Consider the following 22,658-nt stretch of genomic DNA (forward strand, 5'->3'; position numbering starts at 1 on the left):
AATTGCTTCAACCCACTTTGAGACATAATCCACCACAAGTAAAATGTATAAACCCCCAAAAGAATATGGGAATGATCCCATAAAATCAATGCCCCAAACGTCGAAAAGTTCTATCTCCAGAATATTTTACAGCGGCATTTCATGTCGTCTGGAAAGGTTTCCAGTGCGCTGGCATCTGTCGCATGCTTTACAAAATTCATGAGCATCTTTAAATAATGATGGCCAATAAAAGCTCGATTAGTGGACCTTTGCAGCAGTCCTCGAACCTCCAAAATGCCCTCCACAGGTTGCTTTGTGGCAATGGTGTAAAATATCACTTTGCTCTTCTTCAGGGACGCACCGTCGAATCATTTGATCGGAACATTGCTTGAACAAGTACAACTCGTCCCAAAAATAGAACTTAGCATTATGCAGAAACCTCTTTTTGCCCTGGTTGTTTAGTTCATAAGGAAAAAACCACTAACAAGAAAATTAACAAGGTCAGCGTACCACGGAATTACCGTGGCATATAAAATTTTCTCATCAGGGAATTCTTTTTAATATAAAAAATGTCATGGCATTCTGAAATGTTCTCTAGCCTAGATAAGTGGTCTGCAACCTGATTTTTAGTACCTTTCCTATCAACTACCTCTACGTCGAATTCTTGCAACAGTAATATCCATCTAATCAGTTTAGGCTTGGCATCTTTCTTGTTCACTAAATATTTTATAGTAGAGTGATCGGTGTGAACTATGACCTTTGTGCCTATCAAGTATGGCCTAAACTTGTCAAATGTAAATACCACGACAAGTAATTCTTTCTCAGTGGTAGTGTAATTCAATTGTACATCATTTAAGGTACGACTAGCATAATAAATCACATGAAAAATTTTACCTCTACGTTGTTCAAGCACAGCTCCCACGGCAAAATCACTTGCGTCGCACATTAATTTTAACGGTGCCGTCCAGTCTGGGGGAACTACGATCGGTGCAGAGATAAGTCTTTTCTTCAGCTCTTTGAATGCGCCATGGTAATTTTGATGAACACAAATGGTTGGTTCTGTTGCAGCAGGGTGCACAAGGGCTTGGATATTATGGAGAAGTCCTTGATGAATCTTCGATAAAACCCAACATGTCCAAGGAAACTCCGAATGCCCTTGACAGAGTTTGGTGGGGGGAGCTTCTCTATCACCTCGATCTTGGCCTTGTCCACTTCAATGCCCTTTGCTGAAATTTTATGTTCTAGAACAATGCCTTCGGTTACTATGAAATGCCATTTTTCCCATTTTAGTACGAGATCGGCTTCCTCGCACCGCTTCAGTACCTTTTCCAAATTGCCGAGGCATTTTTGAAAATCGTCACCAGAAACGGAAAAATCATCCATAAAATTTCAAGATAATCCTCAACCATGTCAGAAATATGGCTTGCATATAGTGCTGAAAAGTTGCCGGGGCATTACAGAGTCCAAAAGGCATTCTGCAGATAGCATAAGTGCCATAGGGGCACGTGAACGTGGTCTTCTCTTGGTCCTCTGGTTCGATGACAATCTAGTTATACCCCGAGTAACCATCCAAGAAACAATAAAATTCCTTGCATGCAAGTCGATCCAGCATTTGATCAATGAAAGGCAAAGGGAAATGATCTTTCTTGGTGGCCTTGTTAAGCTTGCGGTAGTCCATACAAATTCGCTATCCGGTGACCGTACGAGTAGGTATCAATTTGTTGTCTTCACTCATCACCACGATCATGCCTCCCTTCTTGGGCACACATTGAACGAGACTTACCCACGAACTATCTGAAATGGGGTAAATTACTCTAGCATCAAGCCATTTGAGAATCTCCTTAATCACAACTTGCTTCATGATTGGGTTCAATCTTCGCTGTGGCTCTATGGATTTGCCATGGCATTCTTCCAGCAAGATTTTGTGCATGCAGATTGTTGGACTTATTCCCTTGAGATCTGCCATCGTCCATCCTAACGCTTTCTTATACTATGACAAAACACTTAACAAACTTGATTCTTGGTTAGGAGTAAGGGCAGAGGAAATAATCATAGGCAAAGTTTCATCACTACCCAGATAAGCATATTTAAGATGCTGTGGCAAATTATTAAGTTCTAGGGTAGGAGCATGCTGTAGTGAGGGCTTAGGAGGAACAAACTCTTCAAAGTTCAAAGGTTCAAAAAGCGTACATGGGCTAGCTTTAAGGAAGCTAGCTTGTTGTTCTTCGGATAAAAAATCATTAGGCTCTCCGGCCTTTAAGTCTTCCAGCAGCCCTTTATCAGATCTAGCTGAATGAATTTGTCTTGGCAAAATTGATCTATTTCTTTTGTTATTACTGTGTCCACTTCTAAAATGCTCTGGCATTCTTCAGAATCATCCATGTACTTAAGTGATCGGAAGATATTCACAGTGACTTGTTGATCGGCCACTCCATGGTCAGCTCGCCCCTCTCACAATCGATGAGAATACGACCGATAGCTAGGAAGGGTCTCCCCAAGATGATGGGTGCTACTGCGTCAACCTCGTAGTACAGAATCAGAAAATCAACAGGAAAAATGAACTTGTCGACCCGTACGATGACATATTCAATTCGCCCCAATGGTCGAACGTGCGAACGATCGGCTAATTGCAAGATGACCGAGGTGGGTCTTGCATTTCCTATCCCAAGCTTGACGAATATTGACTTAGGCATCAAGTTCACACTTGAGCCAAGGTTACATAATGCCTTCCCAACAAATTTGTCTCCTATCGAACATGGGATGATGAAGCTGCCCGGATCATGTCTCTTTGGTTGCAGTTTACTTAAGGAAGAGCAAAATTCTTTTGCACTGACAATTACATTGTACTGCTCAACCTTTCTCTTCTTGGTAACAATCTCTTTGAAAAATTTGGCATAGGTGGGCATTTTTCCATAGCTTCTAGAAAAGGGACATTGATTTGTAGTTAACTCAGAATGTCAATGAACTTCTTAAATTGGATATCTTCGTTGTGCTTCTTCAGTCGTTACGAAAAAGGAGGTGGGGGTCTGGCTTCCTGCACTGACAAAGTACGAACAGAAGTTTCCTTGGTATTTTTATTTCCCCCCCTCAGTTTCTTTACTTGACGACTCCTCAACCGTTTCCTCTTCCACTGGTGCTTCTTCTTGCACTTCGTGATCAGCTTGCTCGGTCACAGGGGGTGAATCATCCTTCGGTTTCCCCTCAAACTTGTCTTCAACATTAATTTGTGCCCCGCTTCAGAGAGTCAGCACACTGCAGTTCTCCTTGCCATGAGGTTTAGTAACTTCAGTGTCACTCGGTAACTGTCTTGGTTTGCGTTCTTGTAATGCTATGACAATCTGACCAACTTGACTCTCCAATGCCCTTAGCGACGATCTATGGCTTTGAAGCAGGGCTCCGTGATTTTTGATGGAGGTTGCATGGTCTTGTAGCATTGTCTTTGTTGTTGCAATAAACTCTTGCATTGTGGCTTCCAAAGAACTGGTGTTTGATGAAGACGGTCCTCCCTTGTTAGAATTATGCCATGGCATATTCGATTGATAACTTTGGGAGTCATTGTAATTCTGCTGCCAAGCTGGTTGATGGGCATTATTGGATCCTTGATTTCCCCATGAAAAGTTTGGATGTTGACGCCATCCAAGATTATATGTGTTGGAATAAGGGTTGTTGTTACCTCGATTAAAGTTGCCTACAAAGTTGATAGATTCTTGATTGGTTGGGCAGTCACTCTCATTGTGATTGTCGTGGCATAATAAACATGCTGAATGAGCTGCCTTGACTTCTCTCACCTCACTTGGCCTTTGCAAAATTTTCAGCATGTTGGTGATAGCAGCAAGTTGGGCGGACATGTTATCTTTAGAATTTAGCTCGAAAGCTCCATGAGATTTTTGCCCAACTCCAAGCCTTGTGGATGGAAACTGATAATCATTAGTGGCAATCTTATCCAGGATGTCAAATACCTCTGCTGATGATTTGTCAAGTAACGTCCCATTTGCTGAGGCATTTAGCATCATCCTCGTGGGTGCGTTTACTCCATTATAGAACATCACCACCTGGTTCCAATCTTGAAAACCATGATTTGAGCACCTACAAAGCAATGCCTTGTATCATTCCCAACATTCATACATTGACTCGTCATCAGCTTGACGGAAGGAAGCAATGTTGTTCCTCAATTGGGTGTTCATATTCGGAGGATTATATCGCAACAATTTTTTTTCACAGATCAGTCCATGACTCCATTGAACCCGTTGGAACGCCACTCAATCATGCCCTTTCTCGGTCACGTAGGGAATAAGGAAACAACTTTAATTTTAGAACATCTTCATGCACCCCTTGTTGGCGAAAAGAATCGCACACCTCCAACAAGTTACGAATATGCTACCTGGCATCTTCATTTGGCATGCCCCCAAACTGTCCTATAGAGTTCAACATATTGAACATGACGAGTTTAAGATCGAAATGGGATTCCTGAATATCTGGAGCCACAATTCCAGGATTTAAATATTCTAAGATCGGGTTTAAGTGATCACGAATGGCACGAGGTCTGGCTACATTCCTAACATTTAAATTTGCCCCGGCATTCTGATCTTCATCATGACCAATGCCTTGATTTTCGAGTTGATACATGTTTATACGTTGAGCACGTCTTCTTTGTCTAAAAAGCCTCTCGATTTCAGGATCAATCGGTTCTAATGGCTCTTCAGGGTTGCTTCTGGTCATGTACCTAGAAAAATAAATGAAGAAAAATTAAAGAAAATAACAAATAAAACTAACTAAAAAGAAAGTATGAACAAGTAAAATAAAAATTCTATGACAAATCAAATTAACTTCCAGTTGCCAATTCCCCGGCAACGGCGCCAAAAACTTGTTCGCTATTTGTAAGTACTATAAATGAGTGCGGATACATGTGCAAGTATAAACAATCGAACAAGTAATAAAGTGATAAGTAGAGTATCATCTCCACAGGGAATTGGGGAAATCAAATAGGTTTGTTAAGGCACTTTACTTTGTCATCTAAGTAAAGTTAGTGATGTTATATACAAATGATAATGTTGTGGCAAAATGGAATGATTGGTGTGAAACTGGAATGATGGTAATATGGTAGCAAATGGATATGTCGTGGTAAATTAAAATGTAATGCATGCAAACAAATGTAAATGTCAAGGCAAAATAAAACTGCAAATACTAGATTTAATATATAAGACTTTAGCTTTCTCACACGACAAGTAGCTATGGGAATGAGCGATGGGAGTCACTAGAAAACCTAAGTCTATTTCTTTGAATGGTATTTCCTCTATGCTTACCCTGCCTGATAGAGTCTACTGAAGTGCCCTATGCTATATCTAGTAAGGGACTCAATAGATTAAAGATGCCCTGGCAAGCCCAATTGGTGTAAACCTCTGTAGTGATCCTACTGGTTCAGATAACAGGATATGTCTCGGCAATACCTTTTTGCGACAACATTAACATCTAACCTATCGGTTATGCTCTACTCCTTTTAGTCGAATGAAATCATATCCTTATCTCTAAGGTGGATTAGGCCTAGTCATTACCTAGAACTCGTTGTTTATGTAGTTCCTCCCTAGCTTCTCTCGAAGACTAAAGATATTTTCCAAGGTATTCTCTCGAACCCAAAGAAACTCTTAAGGAAAGGCTACTCTCGTAGCTCCTACAACTATAAGGCTTTACGTCTCATAAACAAAATAGAATAACGCATAGCAAAGCAACCATTCATTAAAATAAAAACTTAAACATTTAAATGAACTCCCACCAAATAGGATTAGTTCATGGTGGGGTTCGAAATAAACTTTGTTCCTTACAACCCAATAACAAAATATGAAAGCAAATAACTAAAGAGAAGAGAGAAAGCCTTCGACGTGCACTGCCCAATGCTCCTCTCGGCCACCAAGAACTGTTTCCAGCGGACTGGCTCCTCTCGGATGCTCAGAACGCCACTCCCTTCTGCTCGTTAAGGAGAAATACAATGGCAAGACAGATTGATTGAGAGAGTTGAGACCTTCTCACTCTAACTTTTTAAGCTCAAATCAGTGTGGAACTAAAAGTCTCTACAAATGTGGCTTCATCATCTATTTATAGGGGAAAATTAACCCTTGAACTAAGAGTTGACTTTCCCAAACTAGGGTTACTTTGCTTGGGAGTCGGGTAAGATAGGTGATTAAGCAGCCTAGGTAGCTCGCATAAGTGACCGACAAAATCCCATGGCAGACGTCCAAGGACAGGTAGGTTGCAGGGTCAGGTGGCGTCATCAGCAGAACCAGCGGGCAGAGCACCAATCCTTCCAGGCGGATCTTCGAGGTGGATTTCTCGGGCAGAGCTCTCGGACAGTCAGATACAGCTGGCTTCAAAAATATCTTCTTGCACTTTTAAGCACTTTCGAAATGCCGGATGAACTTGGAAAATTCATTTTGCTAAGCAATCTCCTTATGTCACGGCATTTTCTTTCCTATTTTCCTTGCTCTCAATACCTGCACATCATCAGACAAGTACCTTTCCCATAAAGTAGCACCGTTGTAAAAATAAAATGCCACGGCAAACCAAAATCCACCACATGCAACTAAATGCTTCTAAATGCATCTATATGGTCCTAAATGAGCCTTTAAACTTTAAATAACTTAAGTTAAAAGGCCCCAAAATGTGGGCTTTTACGGAGTTATCACCTCACATAGAGAATGGTCACGGAGCAGTCATTACATATAATAGATGAGGAGATGTGTGGAGCTTATCTCCATAAATATGGAATTTGTGACATTTTCTGGAGAAATTGATACAATCAGTTTCCAGAGTTGACCAATAATATCCAAATCTCATTATTTGTTTAGCCATTGCATGTCCATTAGCATGGGTACCACATATTCCTTCATGCACTTCTTCAATGATCGTTTGGCTTCTTTGGCATCCACACATCGTAACAAGACCTGATCATGACTCTTCTTGTACAAGATATCACCATCAAGAACATATCCGGACGCCATTCTTCGAATAGTTCTTTTGTCATTCTCAGCAGTATGCTCAGGGTAGCTTTGATATTTAATGTATTGCAGGATGTCGTAATACCAAGGATTTCCATCCTTTTCCTCTTCTGTGCTATAACAATGGGCTGGATACCCATAAGCTTGGATCGTAATAGGCATCATGCTTGAATATTCATTGACTTTGAAAGTTACTGCCAAAGTGGCCAGAGCATCCTCCATTTGATTCTCTTCTCTAGGGAGATAATGAAATATAACCCTTTCAAATTCTTTAATGAGCTCTAGGACCAACTTACGGTATTCCACTAACTTTGTATCCTTTGTTTCCCATTCACCTCTAAGTTGATAAATTACCAGGGTTGAATCCCCGTATACTTCGAGTGTTTTCACTTTACGCTCAATGGCAGCTCTAAGACCCATAATACATGCTTCATATTCGGCCATGTTATTCGTGCAATCAAAATTCAATCGGCTAGTGAAAGAATAGTGTTTTCCACCAGGTGAGACGAGAATTACCCCAATCCCGTGTCCCAAGGCATTCGAGGCACCATCAAAATTCATCTTTCATTGTTCATTAGTAGAGGAAACTGCCTCTTCAATTAAAATAACCATTAAATCTTCATCTGGAAAATCGAAGTTTAGTGGTTTATACTCTTCAGAAGCCCTATTTGCAATGAAATCGGCCACAACACTTCCTTTAACTGCTTTTTTGCATACATATTGGATATCAAATTCATACAATAAGATTTGGAAATGAGCCAATCTTCCTGATAAAGCAGGTACACCCATTAGATATTTCAGAGGATCAAGTTTAGATATCAGCCAAGTAGTGTGATACAACATATACTGCCTGAGCCTTCGGATAGTCCAAACTAAAGCACAACATAACTTTTCTATTGGTGAGTACCTCACCTAACAATCAATGAACTTTTTGCTGAGGTAGTAAATTGCTCTTTCTCTTCTCTCGGTTTGATCATGTTGCCCTAATACGCACCCCATTAAATTCTCAAAGATTGACAAGTAGAGGATTAATGGTTTGCCTGATATTGGTGGCATTAAGACTGGAGCATTCGACAAATATCCTTTTATTGCTTCAAAATCTCCTTGGCAATCATCATTCCATACCCCTAGGTTATTTTTACAAGAAAGTGAAAGATAGGATCGCACTTCTCGGTTAATTGCGAAATAAATCGGGCAATGTAGTTTAATCTTCCTAGGAATCCTCGAACTTCTTTTTGTGTTTGTGGGGTTGGTAAATTCTGAATAGATTTGACTTTATTTGGATCTACTTCAATTCTTTTTTTTGCTTACTACAAACCCCAAGAGTTTCCCAGATGTTACACCGAAGGTACACTTGCTTGGATTGAGTTTTAACTGACATTTCCTTAATCTTTGGAAAAGTTTCCCCAGATTCTCGACGTGTTCTTCCTCTATTTTAGCTTTAACAATCATATCGTCGATATAGACCTCTGTTTCCTTATGCATTATGTCATGGAATAGTGTTACCATAGCCCTTTGATAAGTTGCTCCTAGATTCTTTAGCCTAAATGATATCACCTTGTAACAGAACGTGCCCCACATGGTGACAAATGTAGTTTTTTCCATATCATCTGGATGCATCTTTATTTGATTGTAACCTGAAAACCCATCCATAAACAAAATTAGAAAGTTTCCAGTTGTATTGTCCACCAGGTTGTCTATGTGTGGCAGAGGGAAATTATCTTTCAGACTGGCCCGATTAAGATCTCTGTAGTCGACGCACATGCAGACTTTTCCATCTTTCTTTGGTACTGAAACAACGTTCGCTACCCATTCTGGATATTTGGCCACTTTTAGAAATCCAACATCAAATTGCTTATTTACTTCTTCTTTAATTTTAAGTAGCATTTCGGGTCGCATCCTTCTGAGCTTTTGTTGTACCGGTTTACATTCGGGATTTATTGGCAATTTATGTACCACTAACTCAGTGTCTAAACCTGGCATGTCCTCATACGACCAAGTAAACACATCTCTATACTCTCGAAGCAACTCAATAAGACTTTATCGTCCCTCAGCAGATATGATAGTGCCATTTTTTATCTCCTTTTTATCTTCATCTGATCCCAGATTCAAGATCTCAATGGGCTCTTCATGAGTCAGAATTTGTTTATCTTCTCTCTCTACCATTTTTAGTAGTTCAGAAGGTAAGTCACTTCCCTCGTCATTATCATAACCTTCAATTTCCCCTTGACTTATGGGCAGCTCGAAATCTATCTTCGGGTCAGAGTCATCAGCATTCATACTATTGATACCGGAGGTCCTGAAAGAATAATGAACGAGAGGATATATATACATATACAAATACAGGAGGATCTATCCCATATCAAAATAGAATGAAATAATAGTATATAATAAATAAAGTGAAAAAAATGCAAGGGATGATGTTTTCCATTTCGTGAATTAACAAGAATGCATCATTTATTAAAATAAAAAGCAGATAGATTAACCCCTTACAAATAAAAACCTATTGCCTCGAGGTTTAGACAATAAAGAAAGTTTTTGTGCATTACTCTGAAATAGTTTTGTAGACTACAGGTAATTCTTCTGCAGTTCAATTGTTTAGCACAAAGCCAGGTGGTGCGGGGTAGATGCCCATAGCCCTTCCATCTTCGATTCCTTCCTCTGATATCACATTTATGCCCAAATTTTTAGGGTATTTTCAATAACAGGTTCTTTTGATGATCGGCCCCTGAAACATATGGCCCCCATATATGAAGGTGTCACACAACAATGGGAAATTCATGGGTTCCCACTTAATATCTTCCTCGACTAACCTGGCTTTCCTCATTTCCTGGCTCTTTTGAACATTTTTTAACTTTTTCTTTAAGGTCGAGAGATATCCCAGACCAAAACGATCTCGCTTAATACCAGGAAAAACTGGACTAATATTTCCCTGAAGGCAGCTTCCCAGCCCTCTTCCAACCTTGGCTCCTCTTCCTATAGTCATTTTCAGTTCCATTTTGGTACAATTGGATAGCCTAGGCTTCGGAATTTTCTTTCTTTTGGCAACAAATGTGGCATTAATGAATTCTAAGGCTCTGAAAGAGCACTCGACTACATCTTCATCTATTTTGACATATGGAGTGGTAGTAGATATGGAAGCAATGATATCTTCCTCAGCATTAAGGTATACCAGTCTCCCCTCAATTACAAATTTGAGTTTCTGATGTAGAGTGGATGGCACAGCTCCTGCCTGATGGATCCAAGGTCTTCCTAACAAGCAGTTATAGGAAGACATTATATCCATTAAAAGGAATTCGACCTCGTAGGTTGATGGGCCTATGGTTAAAAGAATATCGATCTTCCCCAGTACCTCCTTCTTTATTCCGTCAAAAGCTCGAACGATGCTTTGGAAATTTCTCATGTGTGTACTATCAACCGACAGTTTCTTCAAGGTCACTAATGGCATCACATTCAGGGCAGAGCCGTTGTTGATTAGTACTTGCGATAACACATGTCCCTTGCACTTGATGGTAATGTGCAGGGCTTAAGGATTGCCCATCATTCCAGACGGGATCTCGTCATCAGAGAAAGAGATGAAGTTATCTGCCTGAATATTTGCAACCAATCGATCTATCTTTTCTACTGGTATATCTTTCGGTACGAAATTCTGATTCAAAACTTTCAACAAGGTATTTTGATGTACCTCAGAGCTTAATAGTAGAGCCATGATCGAGATGTGAGCTGGAAACTTGTGTAGTTGTTCGACGATGTTGTACTCACTGTGCTTCAAAAAATTTAAAAATTCTATAGCCTCATTCTCAGTTACAGGCTCATTAATTGTAGGCTCATCATCTTTCAATAATATCTCAACCTTTTTTCCTTTATCAACAGACGCTCTCTTCTCAGGTTCACTGGTCTGGTTGGGAGAATAACATCTCCCACTTCTGGTGAAGTGGCCTACTTCATCCACCTCTTTCTTAGTAGCCTCTGAACTCTCAACATTCTCTAGTTGGTATCCATACCTCCAAGGGACCTTCTTGTTGTCCTTATAAGGAAAGGACAACAGAGGCATGATCATTACCTTAGGGATTATCCTTTCCATAGTCCAACTTTTCGGTGTGATGACTAAAGGGCAGTTTCTCTTTCGTACCTTCATGGTAAAATTCCATGTCTTTACTATCCATCAGCCTTTGAACCAAAGCCTTGAACTCATCACAGTTTTGAATAACATGACCCTCGCAACAGTGATAAGGGCAAGCATGTTTATTCCCATTAGCATTAAAGGTCAACCAGCCTACTTTGACCATTTTCCCCCATACCCAATATATGGGTGACTTTACTTCATTGACTTTGATTATGACTATGTTCCCTTTTTCTTCAATAACAACATTAACCCCTGTCCCTGTATGGTTCAACAGTGGGTTTTGAGCCACATTGGGCTGCTCACTATCACCGAAGTTGATGACATTTCTTTGTCTTAATATTTGTACCAACTTTTTAAAGGCCAGACAGTTTTCAATTGAATGCCCCGATACCCCCGTATGATACTCACATTGAGCATTGATGTCAAACCATTTTAGGTAAGGAGGTTGTATTAGAGAAGTGTGGTAAGGTGACACCACATGTTTGTCATACAAGATCTGGAATAATTCTTTATAGGTCATGGGGATAGGGTCAAATTGAACCCTTTCCCTTTCCTGTCTGAATTCTTTCGCCCCTTGCTGAACAAGATTTAGTGTTGACGACACAGTGGTTTGTGGTCGAGATAGTGTAATGTTATTATAATCATATTTCTTCACATTACTGACCTCATTATTCTTTCTTCTCGCTGGAGGCTTTCGGCTAGATTCTCCCACGTCTAACTTCTCGCTTTTTATCGCCATCTCAATCATTTCTCCTGCATTGACTATATCAACAAAATTCTTGGATGAATTTCAAATAAGTTGTCCAAAGAACGGATCCCTCAGAGTATTTACAAAAAACATATTAGTTTCCTCCTCCTCTAATGGTGGATGAACTTGCACAACCACATATCTCCACCTTTGGGCATATTGCCTGAAGCTCTCGTTGGATCTCTTTTCCATACTCTGTAACAGAATTTGGTTTGGCCTCACATCTTTTACATGCTTATATTGCTCTAGAAAACCCTTAGCCAAATCCTTCCAGGATTTAATTTGAGCCCGACTTAGCTTATTGTACTAACGAATTGTTGATGTTGCCAGGCTTTCTTGAAAATAATGAATTAATAGCTGATCGTTTCTCACATAGCCTGTCATTTTTCTGCAAAACATGGTAATATGTGCAGAAGGACAACTGGTGCCATCAAATTTCTCGAAGTCTGGAACTTTGAACTTCGGTGGCAGCACTAAATCAGTGGCCAAACTTAGCTCTCTGGCGTCAATTCCAGATAGGCTAACATCTTCTTTCATAGCTCAAAATTCATGCTTCATTTGTTCCCATTCTTTCTTAATCTCCTTATCCTGTTCTTTTTTGTCTTCTTCATCCAAATCAGGAACATCTTCAATTAGTTGCGGGTTTGTAGAAAAGCCCGGTAGGCTCACTTGTATTTTTTTTGTTGGACAGTCGTGGATTGTCGTGCATGGACATGCGGTGGTGTAAAGCCAAGGGGATATAATAGTTCCTCAGTAGTATGATCGATAACTGGAGTCTCTTCTCGGATTATACTATTTCCTTGTAGCAAACTAATCAGTTTTGTCATCATGTCGTCTTGAGCCTTCATCATCTGTTCGCGTATATCCTCTTGCGCTTTCTTTAAATTCTCTTGCATTTCAGCTTGAGTTTTTTTCAATTTGTGTGACGTGTATGCCAGAATAACTTAATATATTTATATTGCTTCGACAATGGGAGGGGAAACCCCTGTTACACTGTTTTCTCTTTGAATATCGAGAAAGTAATGTTGTTTACACTATTTTTTTTCTCTGAATAGTGGTAGGGTAAAGTAAGTGATAATACCTAAATTTCGGGATTTGATTTGATTTTTTTAAAAATGTTTTAGTGGATGTTTGTTTTGAGTGGATTGTTGATTGCTGCTTGACGTAGGTAGTGACGCAAATGGCCTTGTTAGTGACTTGGCGGTGCACGGCCAGAGCATGCAGCGGCGACGAGCGTCGTTCACTATTGCGACTGAATTGATTGACGGTGGCAGCTTGATGTTTAGGGTTTCAAAACCCTAAGTATTGAGTGATACCATATGGGCAGGTTCGGATTATCTCCGGGTCGGGTCAGACTTGTAAACGGGTCAAGCTGTTGGGTTGGTATCTGCTGGTGGACTGTTAGATTTCCACTTGGGCTTCGGGTTTGGGCTTTTGTTATAGCTTGTAAAAAACAATTATATTATTAATAATAATAATGATATATAATAATAATAATAATATTATTATTAATAGTTGGGACGAAAAAAACGAGTGTCAACAGTTAATACTAATGAATTGATAGCATTATATTGTAAAAAATAAATTAAAACTTACCTCAGCTCACAAATTCGTTAGAAAATTTCAGAGTTCTGCAAAAAAAAAAAAACACCAAAAATAAAAATTTAGAATATTCTTTTTCTTTTAAATGCAAAAAATAATAGTTATGTTATCAATATCATTAAAAAGAAGTTTATTAATTAATCAAAAGAAACTTGCATTAACTATAAAAAAACAATTTACACTATAATATTATCATTAGGCATATGCAAAGCAATAACCTTTGTAGAGAAAATTTTTATTTTTTATAACAAGATGATTGAGTATGCTATATATAAGTCATGAAAGTAAATATCTAAATCATTTAGATAAACAACATTCTCCAATCTAAAATTACAATATCAAATAAAAAAATAAATGCATATATATAAATAAAAAATAAAGGATAAATCCGTAAATCAATATATTATAATATAAAGTGGACATATAAATGAAAAATTAAATATTTAAGATAATATAAAATAAAAAAATACTTACATGAATAAATTTATACCTTCAAAACTCATTCACCATAAAATATTAAAATTCTGCACACAAAAAAATTGTAAGAAAAATAATCTAAGAAATATATAATAGACTAAAAAAAAGAAATATTAACATATTTACCTTCAACTAAGATTCTAGTGTGGCTTTGATGGTGTGGTCCCGCATAGAAGATTTAGAAGAGTGGCTTTGTTGGTGTGGTCCTGTAGAGAAGATTTGGAAGAGTGAATTTCTGGTGCCAATTGGGAAAGAATAGAGAATGGGGGAATACACATAAATGAGAAATGAGAAAGGTAAAGAAAACGGGTAGGTTTTTAAAATTATTTACAGCTCTAACTTTTAATATGTTTTAATCACATATAATTAATTTTTGTTGTGGGGGTTGAAAAGAGAAATAAGTAGTTATATATTAAATGTAGTTATTTTTTATTTCCGACGGAATCACTATTCCATCACAAATTAAATTGGTATATTTTAATTAAAGTTGAACAAAATTTCTGACGGAATCATTGTCCCATCATAAATTAAATTGCTATTTTTTATTTCTGACAGAATGATTATTCCATCAAAAATTAAATTGCTATATTTTAATTAAAGTTGAACAAAATTTTCGACGGAATCATTGTCCCGTCATAAATTAAATTGATATTTTGTTATTGAAATGAATAAACTTTCTGACAGAAAAAGTAATTCAGTCGAAAATTACAATCTTGTCATAATTTTGTGACGGAATCATTTATTTTCATCAATAAATTTTGATAGATTTTAAATCCATAGGAAATTTTTCATCGGTAATTTAAAATTTTCTTGTAGTGTCATAGATCGTAGTTTTATTCCCGGTTCTAAGCTGCTACTCATGGGTATGAGTCGAGGTCTGGTCTGTAGTAGAAACATTAGGGGCAGTGACGAGTGGGGCACAGGCCTCTTTCAGGTTACCAAATCTGCCACAAGAAAAGCATATGAGCGGCAACTTTTCATACTCCACTAGTTGAATCTTATCCCCCAACAACCACTTTCGATATAAGTGGTTTTGTAAGGTCGACATAAACAACTACTCTTGCAAAACATCTTTTGTGGATCATATTCTTTTGAAAATCAATATTTGCCACTCGTCGCACAAGGCTACCGATACTGCCAAGAATTCTCGTGTTGTATATATACTCTGCCCCCCCTGGAAATTTGACCCACGCAATAACGGTGGTCGGGTAAAGTTGGGATATCCGAAACTCCATCGACCAAGGTTGGACTGTGAGGTACTGGCCGTATATGATCCACGGTCCTTCCACTATGACCTTAAGATAATCCTCATCATTTTTAAAATGAGCCAAGAAGTAGCCATTCTCAAGATCCATGAGAACAAACGGTTGAGTTAGTTGCCATAACGCATAGGTTTTGTTAGTTAGGGCATTCAGACCAATATTCCTTCCCAAGAGTTTTAGCACAACTGTTCTGGTCATGCTCGTAGGCCCGGCCCAATACATGTATCAGATAGACCTTAGTCCAGGACAGCATGTTTGAGGGGCATCAGTTTTTTAGTACTTATAGTGTGTATATATATATATTTGACCCAAAAAATTAGCCCAAAACACCTGATCGCCGATCAAAAAAATTAGTATTGATATTGTTTGACTATAATTTCTATTACATTTTTGTTTTAAAAATTTATTTATGTTTTTTATATTATACGATACAAGTATAGAGGCATAAAATTATTATCTCGCCTAGGGCATTAAAACTCATTGAAGTGACCTGCATGCTCGCTTCCATTAGTTTGTATGCGCGCTCGGTGAATTGGATGGATGGTAAACCAAACCGAGTTCCCTTGATTATATCCTTCTATGCAATATCGAGGTCCTTGCTATAGTCTTCTGGTTCAGTGTTATTCCCCTGGCTTCCATTTGAAACTCTAGCCAAGACCGCTGCATAACACTGGGCAGGTTGAGACTGGTTTCCGGTAGCCAACTCGCTATCCTCTATTTCCATCGCCGAGGTCGGAGGTTCATCCTGGTCAGGGGTTTGAGACGTACTTTCTTAGTGGCGTTGAGATGCTCCGGCTGATCTTGGAGAGATGGAGGGATCGTCGTTTCACTAGGAGAGGTTCTAGAGTCCATCTTAAAAATTGAGGTTGAATTTAAAAATTTTTAAACTAGTACTTATTATATACGAAATCAAATAAAAAAAAAGTTATATGTGTAACACTTTAGCTTAATATATATATATAATCTCATTTAATTATATTTGTGGAAAAAAGTAAAGCATCGATAAAAAAAGGGAGAAATATGGGGATAAAATTAAGAGGTAAATAGTTTAAAAGGTTCAAGAATATAAATGAAATTTACAAAAATATATTATTTAAAACCCAATATTTTAATTGTTTGACACAGCATATAAAAATAAAAATAAATGATTATTAATTTTAAATATTAATATAGTAAACTAGTTGTCGAGACAGTCCCTGCGACTTTTTAGGGTTTTGGTAGGAATCGATCCAACTTAATTTTGGCAACATGTTGGTTTTTAAAATAAATACATAAATAAACAAATTTGGAGTTGTCATAGACTTTTGGGTTAGGTAAGTCGAATACCTAAAAATATATTTTAAAATAATTTTAAGAAAAAATAATTTTAAAAGACAAAAAATTAATCTGCGTTGGATCAAAGATACATTTTGAAAAAGGGTTTGGGAGTCGGTTACCTGTGAGGAAGGATTAGCACCCTCACAACGCCCGAAATCGGTACTTAGGCGATTACATATCATCTTAATATTAAAATTGGCAAATTTGAATAACATTTAAATTATGATACATTTTTTAGAAAAATAAGAAGGATTATTATTTCATATGAACAATCCTCGAAAATTCCTTCCTTGTCAGTTAAGGGGTATTTTTATCACATACAAAAGATATGACTCGAATTTTAAATAAAATACATTCATTAATTATATTAAACAAATTAAATTCATTCGAATATAAAATGTATTATTTTATTCGAACAACTCTTAGAAACATACTCATTGTCAGTTAAGGTGTGCTTTTATAAATTCCTCGAGTAAAATAACATTTAAAAATATTACAATTAACAAAAAATTACAAATATGTAAATGTTGTATTAAAAGAATAAATTATTAAATTTAGGGATTAAATGAAGCCTTCTGAGTCATCAGCTGTGGTGGTGACTCGGGGTGGCTACGACTAGCTGGGTTCATTTAATGCACCTAAATCTTTTGGATTTAGCTGGTGGTCTTTCATGCGGAAGCTCACGTGGCAGTGGCTGAGAGGTGTTCATGCATTAGAGGTAGCGGGTTGGCTTATCTTCGGGCTAAGGCAGCGGCTGGCATTTAGTCCTAGGGTTATGATGAAACCTTAGGGTTTCTCTTTTCATCTGGACCGTTGGATTAAGACAAGATCCAACGGCTATGACGGAACAGCGACTGAAGCTGAGATGAAACCCTAGCTGTTGGGTTCTAGGCTTGTCAGGCCTGGATCGGGTGACCTGTTGGGCCTATCTTCACTTGTTGGTCTGAAACTTGGGCTTCGAGTTTAATTTGTAAATGGGTCGAGTTTCTAATTATTTTTTATTAATAATAATAATAATAATATATATGGGACGAAAATGATTGCTACAGTTGTCCCTCTTTGCTTATTCTTGTGTCAATGAGAATAGGGAAAAGACAAAAAGACAATTAATTTTCGTCCAGTTGACTTCATTTGTTCATAGGAAATCCGCTTCACTCTTCTTTTAGGGGAAATTGGACTTGATTTGTTCCTCTTTTTTCGGGTAGTCAGATCAATTTTGGAAGAAGAGTCTGCTCTACTATTTTTTAGGGGAGATCAGACTTGAGAAATCTTTGGAAAACGGGTCTGCTCCACTATTCTTTCAGGGAGATAAGACTCGAGAAATCTTTGGAAAATGGGTCTGCTCCACTATTCTTTTAGAGAGATAAGACTCGAGATTGATTTTATTCATTGTTTCTTCAGGAAGACCAAATCTTAAGTAAGAAGAATCTGCTCCACTACTCTTCCGGGGAGATCATACTCAAGATTGATTCGCTTCGCTACTCTTTCCGGAAGACCAAATTTGAAATAAGAAAAATCTGCTCCTCTACTCTTCTTGGGAGATCAGACTCCAGATTGATTTTCTTCGCAAATATTTCGGGAAGACCAAATCTGAAATAAGAAGAATCTGCCCCTCTACTTTTCAAAGGAGATCAGACTCGAGATTGATTTGCTTCGCTACTCTTTCGGGAAGACCAAATCTTAAATAAGAAGAATCTGCTCCTCTATTATTCCGGGGATATCAGACTCAAAATTGATTTGATTCACTACTCTTTCGGGAAGACCAAATCTAAAATAAGAATAATCTACTCCTCTACTCTTCCGAGGAGATCAGACTCGAGATTGATTTGCTTCACTACTCTTTTGGGAAGACCAAATCTGAAATAAAAAGAATATGCTCCTCTACTCTTCCAGGGAGATCAGACTCGAGATTGATTTGCTTCGCTACTCTTTCGGGAATACCAAATATAAAATAAGAAGAATCTACTCCACTACTTTTCCAGGGAGATCAGACTCAAGATTGATTTACTTCGCTACTCTTACAGGAAGACCAAATCTGAAATAAGAAGAATCTGCTCCTTTACTCTTCTGGGGAGATCAGTCTCGAGAATGATTTTCTTCGCTACTCTTTCGGGAAGACCAAATCTAAAATAAGAAGAATATGTTCCTCTACTCTTCTGGGGAGATCAGACTCAAGATTGATTTGCTTTGCTACTTTTTTGGGAAGACTGAATCTGAAATAAGAAGAATCTACTCCACTACTCTTCTGATGAGATCAGACTCAAGATTGATTTGCTTCGCTACTCTTTTGAGAAAACCAAATCTGAAATAAGAAGAATATGCTCCTCTACTATTTCGGGGAGATCAGACTCGAAATTGATTTGATTCGCTACTCCTTTGGGAACATCAAATCTAAAATAAGAAGAATATGTTCCTATACTCTTTCGGGGAGATCATATTCAAAATTGATTTGCTTCGCTACTCTTTTGGGAATACCAAATTTGAAATAAGAATAATCTGCTCCTCTATATTTTGGGGAGATCAGACTTGAGATTGATTTGCTTCACTACTGCTTCGGGAAGACCAAATCTGAAATAAGAAGAATCTGCTCCTTTACTCTTCCGGGGAGATCAAACTCGAGATTGATTTGCTTCGCTACTCTTTCGGGAAGACCAAATATGAAATAAGAAGAATCTACTCCTCTACTCTTTCGGGGAGATCAGACTCGAGATTAATATGCTTCGCTACTCTTTCAGGAAGATCAAATATGAAACAAGAAGAATATGCTCCTCTACTCTTCTGGGGAGATTAGAATCGAGATTGATTTGCTTCGCTACTCTTTTCGAAAGACCAAATCTGAAGTAAGAAGAATCTGTACCACTACTCTTCTAGGGAGATCAGACTCGAGATTGATTTGCTTCGCTATTCTTTCGAGAAGACCAAATAAAACTTGATTTGCTTTATTGCTCTTCATGAATATCAAATCAGATAAAATTGACTTCTCTTTACGAGGAAGTCAAGGATTGACTCTGCTAGGGAGTCAGAGATAACAAAGATTAACTTCTTTTTATAAGAAAGTCAAGGATTGACTCTGATGGGGAGTCAAGAATAACAAAGATTGACTTTTCTTTACGAGGAAGTCAAGGATTGGTTCCTCTTTACGAGGTAGTCGGGAATAAAAAAGATTGACTTCTCTTCACAAAGAAGTCAAGAATTAACTCTACTAGGGAGTCAGGGATAAAAAATATTGACTTCTTTTTACGAGGAAGTCAAGGATTGACTCTGATGGGGAGTCATGAATAACAAAGGTTGACTTCTTTTCACGAGGAAGTCAAGGATTGACTCCTCTTCATGAGGGAGTCAAGAATAACAAAGGTTGACTTCACTTCACGATGAAGTTAAGAGTTGAATTCTCTTCGCGAGGGAGTCAGGGATTATAAAAATTGACTTCTCTTCACGAGGAAGTCAAGAGTTGACTCCTCTTTGTGGGAGTCAGGAATAAAAAAGATTTACTTCTTTTCAGAAGAAGCCAAGGATTGACTCCCCTTTGTGAGGGAGTCAGGGATAACAAAGGTTGACTTTTCTTTACGAGAAAGTCAAGGATTGACTCTGCTGGGGAGTAAGGAATAACAAAGATTGAATTTTCTTAATGAGAAATTCAAGGATCGACTCTTCTTAATAAGGGAGTCAGGGATAACAAAATTTAACTTATCTTTATGAGAAAGTCAAGGATTGACTCTACTGGGGAGTTATGAATAATAAAGGTTGACTTCTCTTCATGAGAAAGTCAAGGATAACGAAGGTTGACTTCTCTTCATGAGTAAGTCAAGGATTGGCTCCTCTTTGTGTGAGAGTCAGGGATAACAAAAGTTGACTTCTCTTCATGAGGAAGTCAAGGATTGACTCTAGGAAACAAGATTGAGTTTCCTAGAAAACATGTTCCTTGAAAGCCACAATTGAATTTTCTATGGAAACCATCTTAAGAGAGACAAATATTTCTCAAAACATATTTTGCATACATTATTATGAGGAAGATCAACATTTATCATATATGTATGAAATAATGTATGATGTGATGACATAAATTCATGTATAATGTATAAATGCATGTTTTGATATGTAGTTTCCGGCTACAAGACCGATCTTCATCAACGTGCACTCTTGCAAGTCTCGAGTTGTGCCAATTTCTTCTTACCCAAGTAAATTCTTGCCCCTGATAAGCTTGGCTTTTATTTACCTGAACTTGTGTAGAAATCCAATAAAGCTCTTATCTTTAAAAAGAAGATCTACTATCTAGGGATAGTAACATCTGTTCTAATTTGACTCTTAAAATATATCCAAGGGAGGGTCTATCCTAATTCCTTTCATGTCTCCACATCTAATTGGATCTCAAAAAAGGCTATTTGTACCAAATCATGTCGAGATGTTTAACAACAGTCCATCTTTCAATCTTAGTTGGCTCCAATAGTTTCTTGTTGTTAAAATTCTAACTCTATTTCCTTATGATGAAAATAAATCTTCACAATTTCTCATTTTTAACTTTGGAGTTGTAGAAGAAAAGTTTCATCTTGGGTTAACAAAGGGAAACACCATATGATCGCAACATTGATTCAACACCATAGTTACTGGTTCATAAAACATTTGACAACATATTCATTCTTTCCTGCGGCTCCTATCTGGATTTTCAAACAGATAAACTCTTTGTATGGTGTTTAGAGCTTTTGTATAACATTAAAAGGACATCAAAACTCAGTGTGAATATAAGTGGGATGCTTTGGGTTTGCCAACATTAATGCATGTGAAATTACCAGAATAATGCAACTGTATGGTGGACAATACGATCATATATGGTAAGCTCAACTGTCCCTGATTCACTATTTTCATTCTTCACACTCTCATTTCTCAATAAATGTCTACTCAAATCAATGATTTTGTATTCTTGTACGATATAGGCCTAAAAAAATGTCCTAATATTTATACTTATGGATGATACGGACCTTCAAAAAAGTGTCCCACATTAATACTTCTAAATGATATGGACCTTCAAAAAGTGCCCCACATTCATCATTTCTTGCTCCAGCGATAAATCTAATCATAATCTCAGTGTCTGAGATATGTGTTAACTACCTAGATCTACTTCTAGGGAGATTGTCTTGTTCGAAAAATGTTTTTCTCATTTCTTTTATTTAAAAAAAATCAAAGAATAGAATAATTTTGTAAAGTATTACTCCTTAATTCAGGTTCACAATTGAATCAAATGAAAGACCTTCCCTCCAAATAATGCCTCCATTTTTTAATAACCATTAGGAAATTAAGTAATCTTTCTCATAAATTGATAAATCTGCATGTTTTGGTCCCAAGGCCTTGTTGAGGTAAGCAAGATGCCTACCTTGTTGTGATAATACATCCCTAATTCCCCTAATATTGGTATTTGTTTTCAAAGAAAATGTTTTAGAAAAATTTGGCAAAGCTAAAACACGGGCCTTACACATTGCATCATTTAATTGCATGAATGATTCTTTTGCCACTTCTGTCCATTGAAACCCTTCTTTTTTAAGCATATTTGTAAGTGGTTTATTGATGACTCCATAATTTTGTATAAATTTCATGTAATATTCAGTCAATCTAAAAAAACCCTTAAGGACCTGATTACTATGGTAATGGCCAATTTTGCGTTGCTTCTACTTTTGAGGGGTCAGTTGCTACTCCCTTAGCTGAAATAATGTGCCCCAAGTACTCTACTATTTGTTATCCAAAGAAATATTTCTTTCTCCGAACAAATAATTTGTGCTACTGTAATAATTGAAGTACCACCTGCAAATGTTGTATATGTTCCTCCAAAGTGAAAATGTACACTAAAATATCATATAAAAAAACTAAAGCAAAATTTCTCAAGTAATGATCAAATACTTGATTCATTAAGGACTGAAATGTAGTTGCAGCATTAGTAAGTCCGAAGGCATTATTTTAAACTCATAATGTCCTTGATGTGTTCGGAAGGTTGTTTTGGGACATCTTCTTCCTTAATTCGAATATGCCAGTACTCCGATCTAAGATTGATTTTAGAATAATACTTTGCCCCAGCTAGTTCATCTAATAGTTCTTCAACAACGGGTATTGGAAATTTTTCCTTGACAGTTAGGCTATTTAACTGTCTATAATCCACGCAAAGCTTCCAA

This window comes from Hibiscus syriacus, unplaced genomic scaffold (genome assembly GCF_006381635.1).
Source record: "Hibiscus syriacus cultivar Baekdansim isolate YM2019G1 unplaced genomic scaffold, ASM638163v2 tig00116994_pilon, whole genome shotgun sequence".
Taxonomy (NCBI): Eukaryota; Viridiplantae; Streptophyta; class Magnoliopsida; order Malvales; family Malvaceae; genus Hibiscus; species Hibiscus syriacus.